We start from the raw sequence: 19,643 nt of genomic DNA on the forward strand, positions 1-19,643 counted from the left end.
AATAATACATTTGTATACCTTTTCCAAAATACCACTTACATAAAATGTCTTTCACCTGAAATTGTATACATCAGTCCTTACCTGAAAGTGAGAAACTAACCCTTTTCTAATTTTCAAATTTGTCCATCAATTGTCATTGCAAAGTCTTAACTCTTTTTTTGAAATACTAGAGATTAACAACAGCTGAAAACTGGACAGGGCCAGGTCTAACTGGCCTTATATTTTAGTTGACACCCTATTACATTTTCATGCTGTTAATAGAAATGTGATTCTGTGCCATTGACAGATTCTACTTGCAGAGCTTATGCTGCTGGGAAAGATGTTAAAAGTTTGGAATAGCAAAAGCAGTTGGTGGGTCATCTAACAATTTAGCTGGCATGCAATCTGTAAACCACACACATATTTGATGGTCAAGCGCTGCACTATTTCACATCCTCTGAATGAGGACTGCAAGAATGACCATTACTAGGATTTTGGTATTATTGCATAATTGCATTGCATATTACTGTCTTTTTACAATGCATTCCATCTGTTTCACATAGCTGTATAGTAACACTGCAGCAGAATGAAATGTATCGTTGCACATTATCACATAAAATACTCTGCTCTTTGTGAAGCAGAGATTTTATAGACAGTGCCAGCTGCAATCTGTAGGAAGCAGTGTGAATGTTTCCATGAATTCAGTTAAAGATCATATGCTCAGGGTGTGGCCGTGGGAAAGACTAGTGTATCTTACACACAGTCCCTAAAGTCCAATTAGTGTTCCTTTAATTACAAACAGACTTTTCCATATCCTTTTGCAGTATTCCACCCCGACTTACCTGAATGCAAACCAAAATAAAATATTAACTATGAACATTAAAAATATTACATAAATTTGACACAAAAATCACTGCCTTGATAAACTTGAGTCTCACTTGCCAAGGTACTTCACGAAGATGAAATATTACATACCAAATGTAATAAAACATTACAAGCACTATAGCTACAGCAGAGGAATGAGAATCAAGCACAGCTATTCTGGGCATAAATTACGTATAAATGTTATGTATATGTCATTTACACATTTAAGCACATTATCTCCTCTCCAAATGTAAAAATAATAATAATAAAAAGGCAGAAACATGTAATGGAAAATCTCAGTTAAACCTTGTCAAAATTGCAAGCAACTGAAAATTTCCACTGCAAGCATGGAAAATATTAGGTGGCTTTAATATAGGTGTCCATATTTTCTGCACACTCACATCCGGCATTTATTTTCCTGGAGAAAAAAAAAAAAACCCACAGAATTCTCATACTGATTTTGCACTCCATTAAAAAAATCCCTGGCAGAAACAAAATGCATGGAATTTGATGGGATGCTTTGATAAGGATAATGTCTACCAAAATTAAGTTAAAACATATTCAATTGAGTTTGTAATTCTACAATTCTCAACACTACAGTTCCTGCCATTGGTCTGCCAGTGTCTCAGCTGAAACTGCAGTACTCACATTCACTAGTTTTGCTAACTGACTTTATAGCAAAGCTTGGACATCAAACTTTCAGGCATTATTTACCTCAGACTGAGGTACCAAAAGTCACTACGAAAAAATAACTTTTGCATGCATTTTTTTATTCTTTCCTGCACCTTTTAACTTAATAAGTCACCTTAGAAGTCTCATCCATTTCATGCACACGCATTTTATTCAGAGAGTCTGGACTTGCACCCCTCAACTGTTTCCCTCTCAAAGCTGTATTTGTATATCCTGTTCCACAGAGCATGCAAAACTTCAAATTCATCTTGCTGAGAAATTTTGTTCACTACTTGGCAGGGATTTGGAGGGGGGGGGGGAGAATTTTCCAAGTGATGGGGAAAAACAGTACAAAACTTTCATCATCAGTGGCCTTGACATTGCTGGACCCAACGGAAACAACATCATCCAACTGATCCCATGCGAGGGAATCATTCAGAAACAAACAAACAAAAAAATCTGCATTTATTTCTATCAAGGTAGCTTATGCCAAGCTTCCTTTGGTGAAATCCAGATTTCTCCTGCATTGGCTTCCTCCTGCTGTTGATAGAGCAGGATATTTGCTGAAACACAGCAGGGAATGAATGTGATATTCTGAATTAATCAGCATATATGATGGAGAAAGAACTCTGTTCTCTTCTGAAGCTGTAAAACAGCTATCCCCCCCCCCCCTTTTTTTTTTTTCAAAGGATCTATCAAGTGCTTTATTGGTGAGATGCATAACTAGGCCAAGAGCAGACATAAAATTTCTGTACTACTTCTTAAATGGGTGCAAGTCTTGCTGGCAAATGAATTCCATAACAGGTACATGTCTTACTGACCCTGTAAGTGATTTTTTAGAAATAAAAATGCTTGGCTATTGCTACAGGTCTACAACACACAAAGAATAGGTGACATTTCATGAGCTAACCTGTCATTGCCCTAACATCTCCAGGTGTCTCAAAAGAAATAAAAATTTACAGGAATAAAACCTGGTTGGTTTCCTCCCCACCCAGTAAATATATTTCCCTTTCTCAGAAGAGTATTAGAAAACAACTACTGCACTAGCATATTTTATAACTGCTCGATGCTGAGGATAGTGTATAAAAATCACAAAATTATATTTATTTTTCACTTTCTTTTGCAACATCCCAAATCTTTACCGAGTGTGCACTGCTGAACAGTTGTTGCACATCATTCCAAAACTAGTGGTGTTTTAATGATGGCATTAATTGTTCTGGATATCGTATAAACATCTTATAGACTAGTAAGCAAAGTACTTTTTGCCTTATCTAAGCAAAGCATAAAATGGATCAGATACAGACCCTGGTCAAGAGGGACACCGATAACTTTAGCTATATTTGGCTCGTTCTATTCTAAAAGACAGATATTAATTCAGTAAGGCGTTGAGAAATCAGCAAGCATCATTTGCAACCACCAGACTAAGTAAATTCATTCCCATGTTGTTCCTATCAGACAACTTCTAAATTTGAAGTCATTATTGATCCTCAGGCTGTCTCATTATACCACTTTACAAGGCTACAGAGAAAAGAAATAAACCTTTGATGAGTGTTTTTAGGGAACAGAGAACTTTAAATCTGAAGTGGCCATCACCCAGGGATATGAACTCTGAACCCCATTTGGCTGGTCATCTCTGAGGGTCAGACATTACAAGGAGGATGACCCTAAAACATCTGTTGAAAATCAGACTACCAAACTGATGGGAAATTCAGACTAATCCAAATGTGGAAGCCAAATCAGCTACTGAAACTATACAGTGCTACCAAATGTAGAATGATTACACTATGAGGAAAATGGTCTCAGTTCTAAAATCAAGAAACAAATAAAAAAACCCCTTTGATGTAGTTTTTCCTTTAAGGTCATAGAGAAGCACCAAGAAAGAACTTCAAGGGAAGATGAAAGTAAGATAATTAAAAATACTGATCCTGAATCAAAGAGTTGAGAGTCAGTTGCTATCTTCAGTAAGGGTTTTGTGAAGGAATTCTTAAGCAATGTCTGGCTCTTAAAGACATACCTATTGTGAGAGGTATTTTAATCAGCTTAATATCTGACAGACAGTCCTGAGAATCTAAATGTCTTTCAACTGCTAATACAGATATAATTTTCATTCATATAGGAGAGAATACCAGTGAGAAGTGTAGTGTTTAGAATCAGTCTATTCTGATTTACAGTATTTGAGAGGCCTACAAAAACTTGCAGATAAATTTTGAAGGATATAAGGAATATATCCTGATGTGTCCGAGGAAAAAAAAACTAGACAGAAAGTGATTTGCCCATCACCACATTGCATGTTGTGTCATATCTGAGGTTTAAATATCCACTCAGCAATTAGCAGTGGATTTACCATCCATTTCTGTAGGGACTGTCATCAAAGGGACTGCAAAAAGAGTTAAAGTCCTTGGACTAAATAAAAGAAAATCCAGACAAATGAAAAGTCAGGAAAATATAACCCAATATTTCTGCTAATAAATTATCAGACATTTCTTTTCTACAGCAGCCTTTCATCTGTAACTGTACTTACCTGTCTGTAAGATGGTCTCAGACCAAAAATCTGTTCTTAGGCTATGGTTTGGACATTAATGTCTGTGGTATCGCTAGGGCCACTTCAGATGCTGAGTTTAAAGGAACATCTCCCACAAGATATTCCCAGTGTTAAGAGGTACTTGAGTGAGACAATCTACCTTAATATTCTCTTTGTACCTAAGAAACACGAAGTAGGCTCTTCCCCATACAGCGAAGTGAAGGCATAATCATTACCTTAAGTGACCTCCTGCGTCCAGCTCTATCCCTTTCTAATCTCTTGCTACCCATTCCAAGCACTCACCCTACAGATTGAATTGCATATAGTAGCACTGTGGATGACAGTTTTTTCAGCCATCTTAATAATGGTTAAATGATGTGCCCCAATAACCAAATACACCTTCACATTGTGTACTACTTGCAATTTTCAACTGATAACTCAAGACTACCTACTTTGTAGTAAAGTGTAATAAAACACTAGTGCTACATTCCACTAAATAATGGTCACCTGCAATATACAGGCATTAATAAAGGTGACTTAAATACCTGATTTTAACAATCTGGCAATCAGTCACATTGATTTTCATGATTCTTTCATTTGTCCCAAAAAGCCCTAAGAGGAATTAGAAATCTATTCCTAGACACATAATCACAAAGGAATTGCAGCTGTTCATCAAGCCATCGTGACCAATGAGAATCCTGAATGCAGCTCTACAGCACCCCAGAAAAAATAAAAGTACCTGAATTACATTAGGTTTTAAATAATTCTTGATTTTCAAAGTGATAACTTCATGACAGCAGCCAAACTCATTGTCTCATTATTATTACTATAAAATTATACAATTATAACGCCAGAACAAACTACGGTGAATTAGTAGTCTGACCTGTTAAACATGTGTCAGAGGACAAGAATGTTAAGGAAGGACAGGAGCCATAAGAAAATTATTATTACTTGAATAAGAACGTATTCCTAGATTAAAAATGCGAAAAATATTACAATGTAAAATAGAATACAACTTACATTAAAATAGTATGCATAATATATGTAAGAGCTAGATATCCATGTTACACCACAGGAGATTCAAAAACTAGTATCTGATAATTATCCTTACCAAATATCAATTTTAAAAAGCTGCAGACATAAGATTCAGATCTTTATTTAGATTTTGAAACACTCTCACGGATTAACAGTGATTTTGAACAAGTCTACAGTTCTTTTAGTTGGGGAAATTTATTCCTAGTGCTGGCAATACACCAAGGATTTCTCAAATCTCTGCACTCAAAACAAAACAATAGAACTGAAAGGGTGTTAACTTCAGAAGCTAATTATAGCTTTTTAAGTACCAGCACCATTAACAATTTTACTGTCCAAAAAATACCCTGGGGACATTCACAACACGTGCAGTGCAGTGGAAATGGACCTGCCTAGCTAATCATGATCACCCTTTCATTTTTAATTGATCTTTTACAATAGCAGAAGGTGAACAACACATATGAATATTGTAGAAAGTGCAAAAACATTAGAAATAAAACCACTACCTCCCATTTTGATTTTTCTACAAACTGCTAGTAGCATAATCAGTCCCTAGTATTAAGTCCATTTATATCATGGTTGCAATCTGCAAAAACACAGATGTAACTACATACATCCTGCATCTTGCCAACACTACTCCTCACATGTATAGGTAATGAGAGAGATCGAGACCAACGGCTAAGTTCACTTGCCCGCACATAGGCTCCTTCCTAGTGCCCTTTGAGATGCTGTGAGGGTATAAAAGACATTTGCTAAACCTGGCCCCAGTGTCTCTGGGGCATCCTGTATGGAGGCAGCCAGGCCTGCTGGGCTTCCCAGGCAGTAGCAGATGCCCGTGTACTGGGTAATCACATCCCACCCCAAACACGTAACGCTACAAATCCTTCCCCTATTAACGGCTTCCCTATAAACAGCTTAGCTGAAGAAGCAGGAAGAAAAAAAAAAAAAAAAAAAAGAAAAAGCCAAAAAACCAAAATGAAAATTTGATGAAGAATAAAAAAAAAAAAAATACACAGTATGTTTATGTTTTGGGTTTCCTAGCAGTTTCACTAAAGTCACTAAGTCATGACATGCCCGGAGCAGAATGAAACAACTCAAAACCAAAGGTCGTGCGAAAAGGGGGTCACACTTAAAGACTGGATCACCTCCAAAGACTGCGAAGAAAGGGCAAATTGGTAAGTAAAATTTTCAGAGAAATCTCAACAAGAGCTAGAAGAGCACTATGAAAATTTTGGGTAAGATCCCAACAAAGAGCTGAAACATTGTCGCAGCATGGTTGTTAGAATCCAGAAGACAGCTGGAGGAACGTTGCAAACGCAACTTGTGCAGTTTTCCAGCAACTGTAATCTATTAGAGTCACTAGGGCAGATGAGTACTGTAGGCTGTGTTTAATTTGTCCTGTTTACATAGGCTTTTTTTTTTTTAAACAATGTATACCAGAAACATGGACAAATGCAGAAATACGGAGTCATTTTTGCAGGAAACAGCTCCTCCCAGAGTTTAAGTGACCAAAAGATTCAAATGATCTTGAAGTACAGAGAGGAGGTGGAGGAAAGGTTGGTATCCTTTCACGACAAAGATTATTTCTACTTAAGTATCATTATCTGTTGAGCTTAGACACTTGCTTCTGTGATTGTAATTGACACTGCTGGGCTTTGCCAAACAGTCCTAGAAATGGCAGCTCTGAAGGTATAATCTTACAAAAGCAGTACACCAGCGCCCTTTTCTACCTCCTGAACGAGCTCAAAAGAAATATATCTTTGTAGAGACAATATCTAATGAAGAGATATATATTCAAGGAGAAGTGCCATACTTTGCTGAAATAAGACCAGGCTGTAAATCTAGTTAGTCCCTTGAACAATTTGTAAGTTCTCTCAAATAAAGTATTTTTACCACAGAAGTAAGAGCTGAAAGGACCAAACAGATCTAGCATAAGGAAAAAAAAAAAAAAAAAAAAAAAAAAAAAGGGCAAGCATCCGCATTGCTGTATTAGGTCTAAGTTTTGCTCAAGGTCTCTTCCATGGACCTTTGGTGACTGTTCAGCTGGAAATTAAGGGCCCAAGAGATTTTTCTGAAAACAGTAAGGGATATCCTGAGTCCCAGCCAGCAGTCTAACAATACAGCTTCCAACAGCCAAAACTGTGTGAATTGTGTTATGAACATCATTCGTTACTGCACTGTGTGCTTATGGAGCCTTCATATAATTGTATTTTAACTATTAAAAGTGTCTTATTTATGAAAGATGCTACACTTCAAGTAATAGGTTCCTACTCTATAAAAATCAAAATATGATTTTGAATTACTTTTTGGTTTTCAATATATTCAGGTAGTCAGCTTTGAAAGCCACGTTGTGTAATTCTAATGTATTTCTTGGGAACAAAAAATTAGGCTGTGAAAAGTCTATTCCATACTTCACTTTCATATCATTTGCACTCTCACATCTGACCAGTATAATGTGGAATTTTCTTTATGATAACCTGTTCTAGGCTTCAAGAAAAAAAAAAAAAAATCCAAGACCAAATCAAAATTAGAAAACCCGCCTGGTTTATATTAAATTCTCATTGAAAACCTATGTAACTCCACTCTTTACCATAAAATAGCTCAAGTGCATTTCTCTAAGCAACATCCTTTCTCTCCTACAGGACTGTGACATAGGTGGAGCTGATCACTGTGGGATTGGATTAGTTTCTTGGCAAAAGTTGTTATGACGTACTTGCTGCTACATCCTAAGGTTTGTTAGCATTCTTTGTCCTAGCTGTATCTACCACATCCCATAGGGATAACTAAGGAATTATTGCAGAAAGCTATTATCTGAGCTATGGATTTCAGTATTTTGTTCCTCAGAGCCATGCTTTTGTGTTATTAGCTGCATTTATGTCCAAGGGATGCAGTGCTTCAGTGACTTTCAGTGTTATTTGCACATTATTTCTTGTTTGTACTAAAAACAATGGAAGTAAGAAAGCAGAACTGCTTAAGTTATAAAAATCTACAATTTCTAAAAGCAAGTCTTAACACTCTTAACATAATTTATCTCCCACACAACTGCTAAAGAGCTATAAGCTGTTTAGAACTGTGAAAATCTGTTTGTAAGTCCTGTCATTTTTTGGTACATCTGACAGTTAATTTGGATTGCGGTCTTTTGATTTAACTGCAGAGACAGACTTGTTGAGACAACTACAAGTGTGAGTCGTCGCACATCTATCATTCTCCTTGTGCTACTTCTCTCCTCGCAGCTTGATTAGATATTGGGAATCAACTGCTCAATGTTATTTTTTCAGTGTTACTCCCCTTAAGTCTTCTGTGGCTTGTCAGCTCGCTCAGCCCAGGAAAAGCCTGGGTGTGATCATGACTCTTCCTTGAAAAGCTTTTTCATTACAGGAACTGTGATTATATTTCTTTTACTCTTCTCCATGCTCCATTGGCCCTAACTCCATCATGAGAGAAAACAGTCGTTGAAATATAACTACCATGTGGAGTGTGTCAGAAATTATTAAAATGCAGAATGCTTCATGCTCACATTATTAATCCAACTCTCTTCTCATGTTGATGTTGGAAGGAGCAAGGTCAGAGTAGCTGGTGAGTATCGATCCTGTCCTCAATACCAGTTGCTCAAATGGTCTTTGTACACATGTTTCATTACCATTCTTGGAGAACTGAAGTTGTAGTCTTAGCAAGCATACTGCCTAGCTGGCAAATATGAATTTTGTCACTATGACAAATAGCATTTATGAGAAAGTAAACTTTAGAAAAATAAAAAAGAAAGTTAGGGAGCAGTGGTTGATCAAGGCTTTAAACAAAACACAAGCATGCCTTCCTTTCTGTGCTAATTCTAGGAGAAGGAAGTCAATACAGTTAATGGTGGATAATTATAAAATACTGTGTTACTTTATATAGCCCAGCATATAGCTTGCATAAACACTAAAGATCTTTCATTTAACTGCTTTCGGTCACTGGCCAGATAATACTATACTATCTTTGTTAGCTAAATTTGTAGTTAGATAAAGATATGTGAGTTTCAGATTAGTAAGTAGTTCCCAAGACCATCAAGGAGAAATTATTTTTTCTTTAGGAAAAGCATTGCAAAGATAAATTCAGTTTCTTCAGGTGACGCATACAGTTTTTACATTTCAGGAAGCACCATGCACAGGGTACAGACAAAAGTCAAAAGAAGGATACTAAAGCTCACTGGCCTAGACCTGATTCAAGACGGGATATCTTCCATTCTGAGTGTAAAGGTTCCAGTTCAACTATACCTGTGAAACAGCAGTAAGTATTATAAAATAAATTAAAAGCATGAGTTGGATTACAAAAATATAATATCCCTGTGATATTCCGATCCCTGAAAACAACATGTCACTGCTAACAAATAAAAACCATCTGTTTCCACAATACTAATGAGCAATTTGTTGTGGAGCCAAAATTTTAAAACCTTAAAAAAAAATAATCATCAGGATTGGAGAGAAGGTGACAGTGGGAAAGAGCGAGCTCCATCCCAGTATGTGTAAACAAACTTGTGCATTTTCTTTAGTTTACTGGAGAGTTGGTATGTTTGTCAGTTTTACAACATTTCTCAAGCTACAGTTACAGTTGCAAGGTACAAATACATATACAATACAGTACGAATATATGGTATGATTATATATACACCATCAGCACCTTGAAACTGTTTAAGATTTCTGGTCCTTGTGTTATAAAAGTCATCCAATAGCCACTTAAAATTTGTAAAAACCAAGCTATTTACTCAATTAAGTTCAAGAACCAGGAGCGAATTCACAAATTAAGAGCAAAGGAAAACAAAATCAAGTCTGTCAGCAAATATAAGCACATACCTAAACCATCTCAGAGTTGAGAACAGACTATTAGTAGCAAGTCCTCTCTGATCTGTCTTATTTTGGAGGTACGGGTTTCAATTATGCTGTTTTTACTGCAGCAGATCTGCACATTAAGGGGACAGAAAAATTTTGTACAAATTTATACAAGGCGGCGTGGGAGGGTGCTGAGGCTGAAGTCCAAGGATCGGGAATTGATGAACAAATTCAGTTCATCAAATAAGTAGCAGCATAGTTGGAGAAGCCATGCAGCCTTCTGTATACTTAATGTTCTTCCAAGCACAAGCAAGCTCCTAGTTCCTCCATATTATTAACAGAGCGCACACAGGCACAAAAATTTAACAAGTACAATTTTGAAACTAAACTCATCAATGTTTGCTGAACTGAGGGTGTTACAAAGATGCTAGCACAGGTCTGCTCAGTGCAAAAAACACTAACAGTCTACCAAGAGCTGGATTTCCCCCCCGCTTATTCACAGTGAATACATTTTCATAAGTCTCTCACCTAATAGAGGATTTTATGAACATTATTCCTATATGCAAATATTTCCTCAGAGCAGCTGCAACAGTACATAGGTGCTAGAGAAGTACGTTTTCCACAGAAAACTATATGTAACTAAATAATGATAAATTCTAAAAGAGCACCCTAATCCATTTTGTAGTCACAAGTTGTGCTGACCGATGTTTTCTCCCTCACATTCATCACATACATAAAAAGGTTTTCCTCCTAAAATGCAAATTAATTTAAGCTTATGTGATCATCAAACTGTATTTTAGGAGCATATGGATGCTAATGTCATAAATAAAATTTAAACCACACATATCTTACTAGTTTACCTATTATAGAATCAAGGAACCATAAACAGGAGTCACCACTGCATAATATATATTTATCCATATATGTAATGTATGTCAAATGTGTTTTTCTTTGAATGATTATGTTTACAGATTTATATCAGTGAAAGATGAAAAACATTTCCAGTGAGCTCAATCCTACTTCCCTGAGAAAAAAACAAAAACAAGAAACAGCACCAGCTGCTTGGCAGGGCTCTGCTAGAATGATAACATGGTCTCTGAGCGCTCTTGTTCAAGCAATGGAATTAATTACTGATGAATACTAACACAGCAATAGCACTGACAACTGCATCACCTATACTGTGTAGCAAACAAGCTGTTTGCTCATGGTGGCCGCTGCTTTAATGCAGAGCTTTTCCAGAATTATTTTTTGCATTTATTGTACTTCTGGAGTAATATTTGAACTAAGTAGTCGACTGTGTCTAAAACTATGAAACATTTACATCTAGCAAAGATTTGGTAGTAAGGAGAATTTGATATAGCAATAGCGTGCAAACTCATTATTAAATCTACCTGAAACTAAGCACAGAAAAAACATTTCCTTAAATAATATCCACCTGCTAACTTGGGTCAATAGTCAGTAGTGATACAGTCATAATTAGAAAATGAGTATGAACAGGTTCTATAGTTCATTTTGCAAAATTCTCACCACCCTCCGCTTTAACAGACTGCTGTTCGTAAAAAATGACACTTATTTCTAAGAGAATGGAGAATGATCAATCTGAATAAAAAAACATTAACAAGGGAAGGGGACAAAGGAAGTTCTTAAACAGCTGAGAAGACAAGAGTGGAAGAACAGAAGAGTTAAAATTATGCAAAAATCTTTATATAAAAAGTGACAAAGGAAAAACTGCAACAAAAAAAGACCCCAATCCCAAAACCAAACCACTCCCCCCCCCCCCCCCCGCCAAAGAAAAACCCCAAACCAAAAACCACCACACCAAAAACTTCAACCACAAGCTCTGCTGTAATTGTGTGATTGTATAAGTGTCTACACTTTTTTGGATAATGTTCCAGATTTGTTGGTCTGGAAATTTGGACAGGAATCTCATTAGAACAAGCTTTCTGATGATATTTTAGATACTCCCAGGTTATAAGCCTGCCAGAAATAATGCAAGAGCAGCCTTTTTCCATAGTATTTTGGTACTTAGATTCCAATTCCAGCAAAAGAGTAGGAACTGCAGAGGTGTGTGAATTTTAAAGAGGGAATGATCAGTAATAAAACTCTCTTTCCCCATTCCTCACCAATACACAATAAGGTACAGCCTGAATTTTGGGGCAGACATAAGAGGACTCTGATTTTATTTGAATCACTTCACCCTTTTCTAGTTTTGAAAAAAGTATTAGTTGGTGCTATTTAAAACAAACACCTGACAGGAGTCACAGTTTTATTCAGTTTGTTACCAAATGGTTTTCCAATAAAGATCAAGGATTTCTGTCTGTCTTGAGCATTGTGTTGTGACTTCACACACAGGATTCCTGCAGCTTACAGATATGGCTGGTAAATAAAACAGGATGTTACAAAGGTTACCTTCCTTACACAAAACAAGGAAAATGGTTAATTCATTGAAAGACTGTGAAAAGGGATCTTCTATCAGTAACAAGGATAACATGCTTGCTACATTTTGAAAGAAAAAAACCAAAACCAACAACTCTGATTTTGTGTTAGTTATCCCTTAATGCTGGCCACAAAAACAGAGGTAGTTACATTTCTGCAAATGATCACATAAATAGAATTATTGCACATATATCTTGCACTTCTTTAAAGAGATGCAACTTAGAAACAGGTCTTCTGATAACCATGCTCTCATGCAATCAGGATAAAGTCAGTCAAAAGGTCTACTGGGGAAGAAGGTTTCTGGCTCAATCATCCTTTGCATTATCCATATAGGTTTGTTGAGCAAGGATTATTCTATGCTTTGTTTTATTACAACATATACTCTCAGGCTATATGTGGAAAACACAGAAAATTCTTCCAGAGGGCTGCAGAGAAGTGAGAATCCTTATCCTAAAGATTTGGGGATAGAGACAGCTTTGGAAAGGCAGCAGTCCAAGACTCTCAGAGCACAGAAAAAGAAATTAAGATATATTTGGTTGCTCCACAGAGATTATGCTAGATGAAAGAGAGTCCATAGGATCAGACGGAACACAAAGGAAATGAGAATGAAAAGAATTACACTTCCATCTTTTTTTTGCTGTTTTTAGCTACAAAACAAGGTGTAAATACTGGCAATTTCACAGGAGCAGCACTGTTTTCTCTTTGAAAGCTGAGGTTCTCCAACAGTGGGGCAGGAAAGGCAGTTGAATCTCTTCAAACAGACGGCAGTTGCTTGATAACTTGGTGACCTTCCTGTTAAGCCCAAAGGGCCACAAACACAGAGAATCCATATGACCTGTGACATCTTCAAACACTGGAAGTTGTTACCAAGTGCCCAATGTCAGGAAACAACTGTCTGTCTGTGACAAGCTGAGTTCATCCCCCTCTGTGGGACTGGAACTAATTTATTTTTTACCAGAGTATCGTTACAATCTCTCTCTTAAGAGAGTCAAGAGAAAGATTTTCAGCAATCCATTGCAGGTTACCTCATTGGAAACCCAACAGAAATAATTTTTAACCACACTTGTGGTCCCTTTCCTGGCATGACATACACCCAAGAAACCTACTGCTCTTTCAAATGGTCACCCTCTAAGAAAACCCAGCTGATTTAAAAAATCACCACATGCAATCCTTTTGACAGGTTCAATACTCTAAGCATTTAAGTGTTCACTTTTTAAAGTTACAAATGGATTCTGGAAATCCACATGTATTTCTTGGAGCTTTTTCAGTTCAAAAAACTGCTTACATCCATGCACATAAGATCACATGGTGTTTTAGGAGGAACATATTAACAATTGTGCTGTAGTTAATGTGACAGAAATATTGTTGATTGGTATTAATTAGTTGCTTTATTTTTACATTAAGCAGTGCAAACTCCCCTTCCTATACCAAGCGATATATTAATAGTCTTTGTTAAGAGGATACAAATAACATTAGGCATGGTAAATAATTACTGAGCACCCTCTATGTCTTCACCTTTCAAAAGGAGCAGTGGTTTGGGCCCAGTGGACAAAAGACATTTTCTCCAACACATACTTTGTCTTCAATATTTTCTTGCCAGACACTAGCTTTTTTTTCCCCATTTATAACTCTCTTTAAATTGTTGCTGGTTTTGCAAACCCTTGGCCTTGTTTTGTGCTCTGCATATCACCTATATAGTTTCACTAAGTATGTGGAAATGTCTAAGTACACTACTTGTGACTTCAAGTATTTTGTAGGATTGAAGACTCAAAAGCCAAATGGAGTCAGAGAGCTGAAGAAAAACAGTTGGTCTCTAACACTTCTAATGAGCCATTTGTCAAACTGGACAAAAGCTGTACACTTTGGAAAAGTTTTGATGAGCAGCATTCATTCAAATCTCATCCACTGACACTTCATGTCACTTAATACTTTTCTTATTCTGCAAGAACCAGACTCACATGTATACTCCTGTAGTGGCCGATTCCCCCACCCCCCTTGTCCTTGCATGCAAAAGGCAGCAGCACTGAGACATGCTGTAGGATACGCAGCTGCGAGACTTCCCCCTCACAGTTCTGCTAACCTCAATACTGACCTACAGTACCCTTAGTTTTCCATTCGTTAAACTCCGTTACACAAATATAGCCCAGTATTCCAAATTAGGCTGTGTTTATTCCAAGAACACAAAAAAGACCATTTTCACATCTAAGAAAATGCTGTGTCTTGATTAATGATTGAGACATTTTCATACAATGCTGAAAACATATACAGTTTTCATCAGCATCCCAAATCCCTGTGGATTGGTTTCTAGTCTATTCTACTAATCCCTGGATCCCAATCCCAAATTCATGTCTTCCCAAATTCGACTGAACCCTCTTGCTTGAACTGCTTAATTCACATCAGCTGGAAACCTTCTTAAATGTTTGCAGCTGTGCCCATTAGTGGGTGTCCTTCAGCTACAGAGTTGTTAATTTAATCACACATCACAGAAACAGTCCACAATTGCTTCAAAGGCCCACTAGGTGCCATTTCTTATCTTCACCTTTTACATCAGACAGACCCTTTGGATTCCAAGTGTTATAAATTGCGGAAAAAAAACCCCTGTATGTCAAAAAGCAGCACTGCAAATAAGCTGTTTTCTTGTCAAACTTCAAAAGCAAAATATTTTTCTTTTAAAGGATCTATCTAGACTTTCAAATTCAACAGCCCATCATAAGCTTCTGTGACTTTATTTTGCTAAGTTGACTAGAGCTAATCTGCAGTTTGATAGTGAAAAATTTACTGGCTCTTTTTCTCATTACCAAGGTTGATAAACAAATACTGAATACTTACAAAATATATAAATGTATTATAAATATTGAAAAGCAGCTTTCCACAGAGCTATTAGATAAAATTTGTATTTCATCAGATTGAACTTTGTTAGAAAATGGGCAGTTCATAGCCTTACAACACTAATAATAGGGTGCTGACAAATGAAACAAGCTGGTAAATATAAAGCTTGTTCATAACAAGATTGCACAAGAAAATATACTGTAATGACCCTGTCTTGAACATCCTGTAATAGCCCATTGTTCCTCTCTATTACTCTCATTCAGCAATTTTTTTTTAATAGCGGATGCATCTCAGCAAAGGAACCAGTGTAATGTGGGATTGCACGTGCACAAATCATGCTACATAATAGAGGTGAGAAAAAGACCCTGGCACACTGAGTTTTGAGTGGGCTATTAACTGCATGTGGAGCCTTACAAAACCACCCCACATCTTTGCATAACTTGAGTAAGACAAATAAAAATATTTACCTATAAATGCCTGAAGGATTTGTAAACACTGAGAAGGCAGCAGAATCATTTTACCTATGAAGGGCAACAAATTACAAGAAGAATGGGAATGAAAAAGGAAAATAATACGTTTAAATTCTGAGAGATCATGGAGTCTTATAGTCAGTACATTCAAAGTTAGCATGGTAACAGAAATAGGAAGAATCCTTCCCTTGTATACATGAAGAAGAGATGTGGTAATAAGTATCTTCCATGTGTGACAACTGGATGTTTCACCTTCACTCTGTATGAGAAACTATGAGCTAACATCACTTAACTAGATCACGTACTGAAACCCAGCATCTGCTTTTGTTGCCAAATTAAAATACTGAATAGACAATTAATTTAGCAACCCTACTGTGAATTCATTCATACACATAACTCCAAATACAGATTTCTCACCATCGGAAAGAATCCTTCAGTTTATCCAAGTGGCTATGCATGTAAAGAAATGGCTTTTGACTGACCACAGGATACCTGACTCAGCTTTGTCTTTGCAATTAGAAGGTCATGCTAAAGACATAATCATTCCATTTACTGATTTGTTCACAGTTTACTTTCCTATGGGAACTACATTTTGAGGTTCAGATTTTTTTTTTTCTTTGTTCATTTGTCTTTCCTTCTATCATTTTATCTTCCTTGCTTCCTTGCTACTAGACTTCATCGTTTTACTGTTACTTAGTGCTCAAGGATGAAGGAGTTGGACAACTGTCCTGTTTAAAAGCTGTAAATGTTTAAAAATATAAAAGCTTGGAAATCTAGGAAACACAAGGGCTAAAGAAATTGCAAAAATAAAATAAAACCCCCAAACCTCTGGCTTAAGAAGTCCCACACTCCTGCATGGTATAATGCTATTTTTTAACACTTTGGTTTGGCAAATGTGCATTCCCTGAGGAAGCTGAGTTATCATGGATAACTGTCTATCTTGCCAGTCTGTCTTCATTGGACAAAATGTATTTCAACACTATCTTTTCTCCCCTTGCCTAATCTGACTTAGAAAGCTTATTGCAATCAGTACCTAAATCTGCTTTGAATCTGGGCTTTTTTGGTGCTGACTTCACCCTAACTGTATACACTTGATGTTACACATGGCAGTATACGTTGATGTACTCTGGTGCCCCAGTGCCCCCACAGAGACAGCACAAATATTTTGCCATCCTTCCAACAAACCCTGAATTACTGCCATGTCCTTCACTGGGCTGTAATGTGACTCTAGGAAAAGCTTAGCATGTCAGCAGACTATTTTATCTCTGTAACTCTAAATAAAAAGCGTCCAGTTAAACTACATTGGCTGAATTCTACCCTTGGATTGCATGCACAGTTTTTAGAAGAGGGATCTTCTCTAGAGAAGAAACTCTACCTGCACAACCTCTTCTGAAATAATTGGGGAAGGAAAAAAAAACCAAACAAAAAAGAAAAAAGACCTAGGTCCAGCAGCTACCCCAGTGGTTCATGCTAAGAGGTTAAAAACATCTGAATGATGTTTTTCTAGTGCATCCAGCATGTGGGGTGGGGGGACATAAGGCTCTTGTAAGACTGTGCTGTGACTTCCGCAATCAGTCTAAGAATGATATTATCAAGATTTGAAGACTGCTCAAATCTCCTCCTTTAGTCAGAAATTAAGCATTTTCAGTATGAGAAACTAAACATAAATTTAAATGAATATAAATGAATACCCAGTGATTGTACTCCAGATAGAATTGTTTGATCTTCCAATTACAACCATTACTCTTGTTTTATATAAAACCTATATTGTGATAGCAAATAGAAATGAACAAATTTTCTTTTCTACTTTGCTTACTGATGTGTAATTTGTGTCAATATTAATTACTCTTACAACATTACACACAGAAAATGATAGAAGGGATATAATCTTTCAGATCTCCCTTAGTGAAAACTGATGGAGTATGAGATTTCCCAGCTCTGCGGGGTAGGGAGAACACTGCAATAGCGGACTTTAACTTGATGTGAGTTCTTATTCTCATTTGTGTATTGGTTTCCAAAGTTGCTCTTCTCTAGGACTATAATTTTGCCTGTTTGTTTTCAGCAGAAAGGCTTTTATTTCCTGATGCACATACACGATTAACAGATTAGAAAAGTTTTTTTTTTTTTTAAATCCTTCTTTACCCACTCCTTCCAAAACAGGGCAGGGAGGGTGGGAACCAAAGGAAAAAAAAAAATAAAAAAACCCCCACAAACCTCACACTACACTGGCATGCACATAACCACAAGAAAGGCTACAATTTAGTTCAGTGTTTAAGTGCCCACTCAGTGTTAAGCATGTGCTTTTTCCGATTGCTGCTAGCTACATAGAAAAAAAGCACAATCCTGGTGGCCTTCTTTCAATGTATTACGATGCAATAAACAACACATTTAATAAAAAAATGAAAAGAGCAGAATGGTGGCCATGCAGGGAGTACTTGAATAGCACTCAGGAAAGAGCCTTAATTTTGGCTTTCCTGAATTTGTTTAAACTAACTTCTTCCCGAATAAACACTAAATCAATTTTTAAAAGTTTACCGATCTTGACATTCTATTACGGTACGCACATCTGTTGTTCCTCTTCAAGGAAGATGACTATGAATTTTAACATATAGTCATTTATGGAAAGGGTTCTTACCCCCGCCTCCCCCTTCCAAGAAACTAGACCTGTGAAGACAGACATTTCTCTTTGAGAGGAAGGATAAGGCAGAGGTTAATTTCATCTGCATGAGCCAGTGTAGGATAAGCTTTTGGAAACATTGTCAAGCCACATTCTTAATGCCTGGCAAAGTGACTCATTCAGAGTCATCACAGGAAAGGAAGTTGAATAGAATAAAAAAACGGAACAGGATGGGGGCTTGAACAGGAGAAAGAAGTGAGAGAAAGGAAACTGGATTGTTTAAAGTGGCCTGAGGTTACAAGTTCTATAGCGAGATGATATTTTAAAAAATATATGTGTAAAATATATCTATACACATGTAATAAAAATTTATACACATTTATGCATATATAAAAATACATGTATGTATGCACGTATTTATATAAAACAACTTCTTTCTATTTGAAAAGAGACTTGTATGTGTGGATTGCCTTCCAAAGCTGCCTGCCGAAGTATTTGTTTCAGTACAAGGTGGCATTAACACAGCACAGGAAATAAACAAGAATCACCTGTAGAAACCCAAAAGTTTTTAACAATTATGCTCCTATTCCACATAATATGGACTCCATGGATTATGGAGTTATACACTCATGTGAAAATCCACCAGAATGCAACACACACATTGTCATACCATGCACTAAAGAAACACTCTGCGCAATAAACAGGACTTTTTCTATTTTTTCAAAAAAAAATACAGCTTGTACTTTCTTGTACTAGCAACAGTGCAATGTGAAAAAGTTTCTCTTCTCCAAATATTTTTACTGTGAAACTTTGGATAATTAGCCACCTATCATGTCAATTTTAGCTAATTCAAACAGAAAAAAATATGTAGACAGTTTCAATAAATACATTCACTTACAGCAGCCTACTGCAGAGCACCTCCTTGGATTCAGTGTAACTGAAAACACATTACTTGTGCAGCTAGAATTTCCAATGACAAAGCCAATAATTTTGGTTCCCAGAGAAGATGACAAAAGCATTTTTTAAGATCATAAAGGCAATATTCACCTGATTCCCAGCTCTTTATGTTTCAAAATTGACACCTGTGAGTAAAGCTTCTCATTGTATAGTCCAATAGTAACTACTGTGTCATTTTTCATGTTCAAAGGGATACACGGAAAGATGAATACACCTGTTAAATCACGTAATTAAAAAAAAAACAAACTTAAAAATTAAAAAGGCATGCATGGTCAAAAAATTATCCAGGAAAAATGTATTAGAATAAATACTTTTAAATTCTACATCTCATCTCCCAAACAAATTTATCTCTGTTTGTGAAATAGTCCTTATTTAATCCCCAGAGTGACACCTGCTGGATTTCACTAACAGAAACAAAAAGGCAGATATCCCCATTATACAGAACATTTCAGGATAATCATTGC

General features: G+C 36.6%; 1 protein-coding gene across 5 annotated transcripts in view; it reads right to left on the reverse strand.

Moving 5' to 3' along the window:
- Positions 1–19,643, reverse strand: part of CALCRL (calcitonin receptor like receptor) — a 73,993-nt gene that overhangs the window by 44,791 nt on the left and 9,559 nt on the right. The window lies entirely within an intron of this gene.

Source organism: Aquila chrysaetos, chromosome 6 (assembly GCF_900496995.4).
Source record: "Aquila chrysaetos chrysaetos chromosome 6, bAquChr1.4, whole genome shotgun sequence".
Lineage (NCBI taxonomy): Eukaryota > Metazoa > Chordata > Aves > Accipitriformes > Accipitridae > Aquila > Aquila chrysaetos.